This window comes from Equus quagga, chromosome 7 (genome assembly GCF_021613505.1).
Source record: "Equus quagga isolate Etosha38 chromosome 7, UCLA_HA_Equagga_1.0, whole genome shotgun sequence".
Classification (NCBI taxonomy): domain Eukaryota; kingdom Metazoa; phylum Chordata; class Mammalia; order Perissodactyla; family Equidae; genus Equus; species Equus quagga.
The window spans coordinates 134,748,575-134,758,493 of NC_060273.1; positions in this window are offsets into that span (position 1 = coordinate 134,748,575).

Here is a 9,919-nt window from a genome sequence, read left to right on the forward strand (position 1 = left end):
TGCTAATATTTTGTTGAGAATTTTTGCATCTATTTTCATCAAGGATATGGCCTGTAGTTTTCTCTTCCTGTAGAATCCTTATCTGGCTTTGGTATCAGGTTAATGCTGGCCTTGTACAATTAGTTTGCAAGTGTTCTATTCTCTTCAAATTATTGGAAGTGTTCGAGGAGAATTGGCATGACTTCTTTAAATGTTTGGCAGAATTTACCAGTAAAACCATCTGGTCCTGGGCTTCTCTGTGTTGGGCGATTTTTGATTACTGATTCAATCTCCTTAGTTGTTCTTGATCTGTTCAGATTTTTCATTTCTTCATGATTCAGATTTGGTAGGTTGTATGAGTCTAGAAATTTATTCCTATCTTCTAGGCTGTCTAATATGTTGGCTTGTAATTGTTTTTGGTTGTTTCTTTTCTTTTCTTTTTTTTAAAGATTGGCACCTGAGCTAACAACTGTCGCCAATCTTCTTCTTTTTTGTTTCCTTCTTCTTCCCAAAGCCCCCGAGTACATAGTTGGATATTCTAGTTTTGAGTACCTCTGGTTGTGCTATGTGGGACGCCGCCTCAGCATGGCCTGACGAGCAGTGTCATATCCACGCCTGGGATCCAAACTGGTGAAACCCCAGGCCACCAAAGCGGAGCACGTGAACTAACCACTCGGCCACGGGGCTGGCCCTTGTTGTTTCTTATGAACCTTTGCATTTTTGTGGTATCAGTTGTAATGACTCCTTTTCACTTATAATCTTATTTATTTGAGTCTTCTCTTTTTTTTCTTGGTAAGTCTAGCTAAAGATTTGTCAATTTAGTTTATATTTTCAAAAAGCCAACTCGGGGGCTGGCTGGTGGTGCAGTGGTTAAGTTGGAGTGCTCTGCTTTGGTGGCCTAGGGTTTGCAGGTTCGGATCCTGGGTGTGCACCTACACACTGCTCATGAGGCTATGCTGTGGCAGGCATCCCACATACAGAATAGAGGAAGATTGGCACAGATGTTAGCTCAGGGACAATCTTCCTCAGCAAAAAAAAAAAAAAAAAAAAAGCCAACTCATAATGTGGTCAACATTTTCTATTTTTTTCCATCTCTTTTTGTTTCTTTCTGTTCTGATCTTTGTTATCTCCTTCCATTCTGCTAATTTTTGGCTTAGTTTTCACTTCTTTTTCTACTTCCTTGAAGTGTAAAGTTAGGTTGTTTATTTGAAGTCTTTCTTTTTTCTTAAGGGAGACATTTATCACTATAAATTTCCCTCTTAGAACTGCTTTTGTTGCATCTTGTAGATTTTAACATACTGTGTTTCCATTGTGGTTTTTCCCAAGATATTTTTGAATTTCCCACTTGATTTCTTCTTTGATCCATAAGTTGTTCAGTAGTGTGTTGTTTAATTTCCACAAATTTGTAGATTTTTTACATCTTTCCTCTTGTCGTTGATTTCTAATTTCATATCATTGTGCTCAGAAAACATCATTGGTAGGATTTCAATCTTGTTAAATTTGCTAAGACTTGTTTTGTGTCATATCCTATGTTCCATCCTGGGGAACGTTCTATGTGCACTTGAGAAGAAGGTATATCTGTTGCTGTTGGGTGAAATGTTCTGTAGATGTCTGTTAGGTCCGTTTGGTGTAATGTGTGGTTCAATTCCAACATTTCCCTGTTGATTTTCTGTCCTGTGATCTATCCATTGCTGACAGTGGGATCTTTGAAGTCCCCTATTGTATTCTTGTCTGTTTCTTCCTTCAGATCTCCTAGCAGTTGCCTAACAGATCTAGGTGCTCTGATGCTGGATGTGTATATCTTTATGACTGTGGTATCTTCTTGGTGAATGGACCTCTTTACTGTTATAGAATGACCTTGTTTGTCTCTTGTTGCTGTTTTTGGCTTGAAGTCTATTTTGTCTGATATAAGTATGGCTATCCCTGCTTTCTTTTGGTTTCTACTTGTTTGGAATATCATCTTTCCTCCCTTCACTCTGAGCCTCTGTGTGTTTTTAGAACAGAATTTGGTCTCCTGGAGGCAACATACTGTTGGGTCTTGTTTTTTTTTTTAACCCTCCAGCCATTCTGTGCCTTTTGAGTGGTGAGTTCAATCCATTTACATTTAGAGTGATTGTTGATATGTAAGGACTCACTGACGCCATCTTGTTGTCTACCTTCTGGTTGTTTTGTGTCTCCATAGTTTCTTTTCCTCTGTTTCTGTCTACCTTTGTAAGGTGGTGGTTTTCCATGGTGATTTGCTCTGTCTCCCTTTTTTATGCTTCATGAATCTACTCTAGATTTTTGCTTTGTGGTCACCATGCGGCTTACATAACACATCTCATACATAAAACAGTCCCTTTTATGCTGATAGCATCTGATCTTTGTTCACTTATAAAGCCTCCACCCTTTTACACCTTCTCTTTTATATTTTTGATGTAACAATTTATCTTTTTATGCTATGTATTCGTTTACAAATTAGAGCATCCATAGTTACTTTTAATGCTCTTCCTTTAGCCTTTTTACTTTAGTTGAGTGGGTACACACCTTTCCAATGTAGAGTTACAGTTTTCTAATTCTGTCTCCTTTCACCATTGCCAGAGTGTTGTGCGCTTCTGCATGTTTCATGCCGCTGATTGGTGTCTTTTCATTTCAGCCTGAAGACGTCCTATCACTTCTTGTAAGGCCGGTCTAGTGGGTGAACTCCCTCAGCTTTTGTATGTCTGGTAAAGCCTTTATTTTTCTGTCATATCTGAAGGATAACTTTGCCAGATAAAGTATTCTTGGCTGGCAATAACTATCTTTTAACACTGAATGTCATTCCACTCTCTCACGGCCTGTGGAGTTTCTGCTGAGAGATCTACTGAAGGCCTGATGGGGGCACCTGTGTCAGTTACTTTCTTTTTCCCCCTGGCTGCCTTTAAGATTCTTTCTTTTTCTTTTTCTTTTGTTTTTACCTTTTGACTTCCTTCATCCATTTCTCCCACTCCCCATCCCCCACCTCTGGCAACCACCAATCTGTTCTATCTATGAGCTTTTTTGGTTTTGTTTTGTTTTTGTTGTTTAGAGTCCATATAAAATAAGTGATATCACACAGTACTTGTCTTTCTCTGTCTGACTTATCTCGCTTAGCATGATGGCCTCAAGGTCCATCCACGTAGTCACAAATGGCAAGATTTCATTCTTTTTTATGGTTGAATAGTGCTCCATTGTATATGTGTACACCACAGTTTCTTTATCCATTTACCCATTAATGGACTTAAGCTGTTTTCATGTCTTGGCTATTTTAAATAATGCTGCGCTGAACACAGGGGTGCAGACATCTTTTCAAGTTACTTTTCTTGTTTTCTTTGGATAAATACCCAGGAGTGGAATTTCTGGGTAAAGATTCCTTCTTTATCATTGATTTTCGACAGTTTCATTATAAGGCATCTTGGAGAAGGCCTTTTTGCATAGAGATAATGGAGTGTTCTATTAGCTTCATGAGCTTGTGTGTCCTGTTTCTTCCCCAGATTTGAGAAGTTCTCAGCTATATTTCTTTTTTTTTTAAAGATTGGCACCTAGCTAACAACTGTTGCCAATCTTCTTTGTTTTTTCTTTTTATTCTTCTCCTGACTGGATAATTTCAGAAGAACCAGTTCACTCATTCTTCCTTCCGCTCAGTCCCATCTGAGGTTGTAGCCTTCTACTGAGTTCTTCAAGTCAGTCATTGTATTCTTCAGTTCCAAAACTTCTGTTTCATTCTCTTTTGTGTCTCCTATCTCTTTGTTGAACTTTTCATTTTGCTCTGTTTTCCTGACTTTGTTGAATTGTGTGTCTGTGTTTTCTGTAGCTCTCTGAACATCTTTAGAACAACCATTTTGAACACTTTGTTGGATGCTTTGTGGACTCCATTTCTTTGGGTGAGTCATTGTAAGTTGACTGTGTTCTTTGGTGGTGTCATTCTTCCTGATTTTTGATTCTATAACCTTGCATAACTATCCATAAATTTGAAAAAGCAGGCACCTCTGCCTTTATGGACTGATTTCTGTAAGGAAAGACCTTTACCTGCATGTGGGGCACACCGGAGCGTGCTGTGACCCCAGGTCTAGTGACACACATCTCCAAGTGCAGGGTGGGTCGTGGCTCTGAGTCTGGAGTGTGTGGTATTTTGTTGGCTCTGGCTGCTGAGATCCATAGCATCAACAACTCTGTGGCCCTTGGCAAGTGCTGCCAGGGGTCCTCAGTGGCTACAAGGTCTTCTGGGGTCCTCAGCATTGCCCCCCAGTGGCGTGCCTAGGTCCAGGGCAGGCAGTGGTGCTGGCCAGAGTTGGTGATGTGCACACGCTCAACTCAAGTGCTTGTGAATAACAGTGGCTGACTTCTGACACACACGTAGCGGTGGGCAGTGGCCAGTATCCAGGGCCTGGTCCACCCATGGGCACACTGGCAGCTGTGGGGGCTTAGTGGTCAGTGTGCACTCTTGTGGCTGCAGGCTTGTGCCACGAGTGCACAGCAGTGGATACCAGTGACTGGAGTGAGGCCTGGTTGTGCAGGTGTGCTACTGGAGGGCTAGCTGTGGGTGAGCCCCGTGTTGCAGTCCAGGAACAGGAGCTGGGGCCAGACTCAGGCCCACAGCAGCTGTTGGGTGCAGGGGTCGGGGGTCGGGGAGGGAGTGGGGAGAGACTCAGGCAGCTGGCATCCATGAACGTCAACATTTGGGGGACGAAATCCAGTGAAACCTGCAGGTGGCCTGCAGTGGCTCTGCTGGCTATTGGTTTCCTCAGTGGCAAAAGCTGAGGGGTCCTCTGCAGAGCAGGCTCCTGGGAAGTGGTCACTCCTGCTGCACAGCTGCCGTTGGTGTCCCCTGATATTCATCCTTGTTCTTAGCCGTCTCCATACATCTCAGCTTTGCCCTCCTGTGGGCGGCTGAGACCTAAGAGGGACATTTGTGCGGTGCCCTGAAAGGCTGGGCAAGTTGCTTGCTCCCTCCACTCTTCCTCTCTCGGTGAAGGAACTCCTTCCAGCTGGGGAGTTTCCTCTTGGCACTGAGCAGTGCCGGCCCGGGGACTGGGACATGCGGTGCGTCTGGGGGACAGGGGGACTTGGTGTGGGTCTCGGGGAGAGGGCACGCGGTGCGAGTCTGGGGGATGGGGGCCGCAGCAAAAGGAAGCTGGTCCTCCTTCCCTTCTGCACAGTTATTCTCAGGACTTTCGCTCCACTTGTGGCTGCGCTTTCTTAAGCGGCTCCTGAGCTCTCCCACTGTTGTGCTCGAGGACAGCTGTCTAACTGGTGACGTTGGCGGACAGATGGAGGCAGGAGTTTCCTGTTTCCTCATCTTGTGACGTCACTTCCGACTCGGGCTGTGTCTGTGCTGACTGGTGAATGGTGCTTTAGGCAGTTATGGATCCTGGTCAGGGGTCCCAGCTCCCACTGATTGAATCCAGGCGTTGCCTCATGTCCTGAAATCTCTCTGTCTCTCTCTCTCTCTCTCCCTCTCTCTTTCTCTCTGTCTCTCTCTCTCTCTCTTGCCCTGTCCTAACCACACCAGTAGCCCTGAAGCCGCAGGTATAACGTGTGTAAGATGTTACTTTACCTTCTAGAGAACTAGCTAAGCCAACCCTGTGCTGAGACGTTTTTTCCAGTTATAGTAGAAACCAGCTCAGCTGAACTGACGTTTCAGGAGGCCGCTGTCTGTCACACACCGGGGACACTCACCTACAGGCTTAGAAACACCAGCAGGAAAGACTCCTTCCTGATAATTCCAGCAGGAAGACTCCCACGGTCGTTAAGGCCGCCTGGCTCTGCTCGGGGGCAGCTCCTGATCTGGTGGCTGTTTAAAAACAAAGAGACCTTTGACTGGTCAGGACTGAGTCGCACACTTTCTTCCCTCCTTCTCTTTGGGCAACAGAGAAATGTTTGCACATAGGAAGGGTGCACACTTCAGCAGAACGAAGAAGCAACTGTGACAGACAGGCGAAAATGCCAGAGGTTCAATTTTCCTGCAGTGCGCCCTATTCCCTCACAATGCCAGTCACCCTTGCCCAAACTTGTCATGTGCCTGTGTCCTCTTTACATAAATACTCTTGCTGAACAGGGCATTGTAAGGTAAGCAAGTTTATCTTCTTTTCACAAAAAAACAGTGGAAAGTGAAAAATTATATAAAAATAGCAACTCAGATCCTTTTACGTCTGTGGGTGGAGTCATTGAATACACGTTGTGTGAACATGTCCCTTGTCATCTCTGGCATCCCCAGAGTGGCTGTGCTTTGTTATGCAGACCTGGACCAACCGGTGTCCCATTTCCCCGGGAAAGTCACGGCAGGTTTTCTGCAGCTAAGAATCCATCTCCTCCCCAAAACGCTTTGATCACAGATTGTTCCCCAGAGAGCAGAAAATCGCACAGGGTAACGGGGCTCTGAAGGAGAGCAGTGATGAGGATCACAGTTTCTTCTCTGGAGATCTCAAATTAGGGAAATCGGCGTTGCTGGGGCTCAGCTCAAGGTGAGGGCAGCAGAGAGATCAGAGGCTGCTTTCTTCCACCTGCCCCACTCCGAGAGGAGGCTCTCCCTGGCGCAGCGGCCAAGAACGCCAGGTCCTCACTCGCCCTCTTCCAGATTGCTTGTGCAGCAGAAGCTCCACTCCATGAGAAGGAATCTGAGCGCTGCTCCACACGGCACCCACAAGCAGGGGTGTTACTCTGAGTTAAGTGGGCCATTGGCCCCCGCTACTCCATAGCTGTGACTCAAAGAACATAACCAGAGAGAGAATGGACAACTGAGAAACTCTCCCCCTGTGTTCTGACTTTATTCAGAACAGAGCTGAGGAGTCTGGCCCCTGATTAAACTGATGTGTGACTTTTCAGGCCTGACCACAGGCAATTACAGAGGCTTTACCCAGCAGGCTTCCTGTGGGAAAGACACCCTCCCCCCTCCAGAGTGCTGCACAGCTCAGCACTGCAGGCTCTGAGAGAGTTTCCGTCAAGGGCTCAGGCCCCTTGGCCAGTTACGCTGTTCGCATATTTGCATTCCTATCCAGGCACCCTGATCCCTGGCTCTTTACATGAGGTCTGCGGCAGATATTTTCTTTAGGTGCCTTTGCTGAGGTACCCTTGTTGGGGGAGGATGGAAGACCTTGAAGTGACCTTGCATGTGAGGGGAAGTCCTTCACAGCATGAGACCTTCCAGGGAGAATGTGGGGCCACCACCCAGAAGGGGAGGAGGGGGAGGAAGCCCAGCAGGAGGGGGATCAAAGAAGGGGCTTACACTGCTGCTGCTCTGCACCCTGCCCTCCCAGGGCCTGAGTCAGGACTTCAGCCCAGGCCACAGCTGTGCATTTTAATCCCTGGTCCCATGCTGCTGCTTCGTCCTGTCTCTCCCCAGGGACAGTCACTACTGTGAACTCCAGTGACCCAGACTCTCACTCTGTGGTGATTTTCACATGCCCTCATTTCAGACACCAGCCCACTGCCACAGCAAGTGCTCCTGCACCCCAGGCCCCAGGTGCTATGACAGTTCTGCATGCCCCTGAGCCCAGGACCCTGACTCGGCTGCTGCTCTGAGTAGGTAGAGTGCACCAGACTTGGCAGCAAGAGGAACTCCGTCAGCTAGAATGTTCCCAATGGGCATAAAAGGAGAAGAGGAGCCCAGCACCTTTCACCACTGAGGACCCAACAGTGGTAGCCTCCACTGCCACCGCAGACACCTGCAGTATCCTTGTCGCCTTGGTCACTGTGGACCTCACAGTCTTTGCTGAAGTTGACCTCAGCTGATGGAGCCTCATGGAAACTGCAACACTGTGCCCTCCCAGGGACCAAAGATGCCACACTCACCTAGCAGATGCCCTCAAGCCACCTTCAACTGAAGGTCTTTCCCCACTGAGGCCTGTCCACACAGGCTGGAAGAGGTGACTGCTCCCTCAAATGCACAAATATCAATGCAAAGCCATTATGAACACAAAAAAGCAAGGAAGCATCACACCACCAAAGGAACACAATGATTTTTCAGTAAATGACCCCAAGGAAATGGAGATCTGTGAGTAAACTGAAAAAGAATTCAGAATAATTATATTAAGGAAGCTCAATGAGATTCAAGTGAACACAGACAACTCAATGAACTCAGGAAAATGTATGAACAAAATTAGAAGTTCCATAAAGAGAGAGGAATTATAAAAAAGAGCCAAACAGGAATTCTGCAGCTGAAAAATACAATGATTGAAATGAGAAATGCAGTAGAGAGATTCAATATCAGGCTCACTCGTGGAGAAGAAAGAATCTGTGAACTTGAATACAAGTCTCTTGGAAATATCTAGTCAGAGAAGAAAAAAGAAATAAGAATGGAAAAGTGAAGAAAGCCTAGGTGAATTATGGGACTTCAGTAACAGAAACAATATTAGCATCATGGGAGCCCCAGAAGGAAGAGAGAGAGAGAAAAGGGGCAGACAGCTTTTTAAAGAACTAATGGCCAAAACTTCACAAATCTGGGGTGATATATGGACATCCTGGTATGTGAAGCTTAAAGATCCCCAAAGAGATTCAAACCAAAGACATTTTCATTGAGATAGCTATAATCAAACTCCAAAAGTCAAAGACAAAGGGAGAATTTTGAAAGCAGCAACAGAAAAAAAAAAAAAAAGTCACATAAAGGGAGCACAAATACCGTTATCAGAAGATTTCTCAGCAGAAACCTTGTAGGCTAAGAGAGAAGGGGATGGTATATTCAATATTATCAGCCAAAAAAAAACCTGCTAATGAAGAATAATTTACCAGAGAAAGTTTCTTTCAGAAATGGAGAGATAAAGACTCTCCCAGATGAACAAAAGCTGAGGGAATTCATCACCACCAGAGCCTCCTTACAAGAAATCCTGAAAGAAATTCTTCAGGCTGAAATGAAAGATGCTAATAAGTGATGCGAAAACATGTGAAAGTATAAAAATTCACTGGAAAAGCCAAATATATAGTTAAATTCCAAATGCTCTGATGTTGAAGTGGTAGTGTGTAAACCACATTGAAATCTAGTATGAAGATTGAAAGACAGAAGTGTTGAACTATAGGTACAAAATATTGTTAATGGATATGCAACATAAAGAGATAAAGAGTGACAAAAACATAAAGTGTAGGGGGGAAGTAAATGTATGGAGCTTTTTATGCAATTGAAGTTGCTATCATCTTAAAATAGACTGTTACATCTATATGGTGTATTATGAAAGCCATACTACAATCACAAAGCAAAAACCTATAGTAGATACACAAAAGATAATGAGAAAGGAATCAAAGCATGCCACTGCATAAGATCATCACTTCACAAAGGAAATCAGCCAGAGAGAATGCAAAGGACAAAGGAGCCAGAAAATTGTCAGAAAACAATGAACAAAATGGCAATAGTAAACCCTTTCCTATCTAATTACTCTAAATGGTAATAGTTTAATTTTTCAAATCAAAAGACATACAGTATTGAATGGATAAAAAAAATCCAATCATATGTTGTCTACAATACACTCAAATAAGACTAAAGGGCACACATTGGATGAAAGAAGGGATGGAAAAGTATTCCAGGAAAATGAAAATCCAAAGTGAGCAGAGGTAGCTATACATTTATCACAGCAGATAGGCTTTAGGCCAAAAGCTGTAACAAGAGACAAAAAAATGACAAAGGGGTCAATTTATCAAGAGGATATAACGATTGTAAATATTTATGCACCCAGTATTGGAGCACCTAAATATACTAGGCAATTGATAACAGATCTGAAGGCAGAAATGGAGCAATGCAATGTATTATAGGACTTCAGTCTGCCACTTTCAACAAGACATATCAGATCTAGCATCATTTCTGACCACAATGGTATGAGACTAGAAATTAATCACTAGGAAATTCACAAATATGTGGAGATTAAACAGCGTGCTCCTTAACAACAAACAGGTCAAAGAAGAAATCAAAAGGCAAGTTTAAAAAAATCTTGAGAAAAAGAAAATGGAGACACAACAT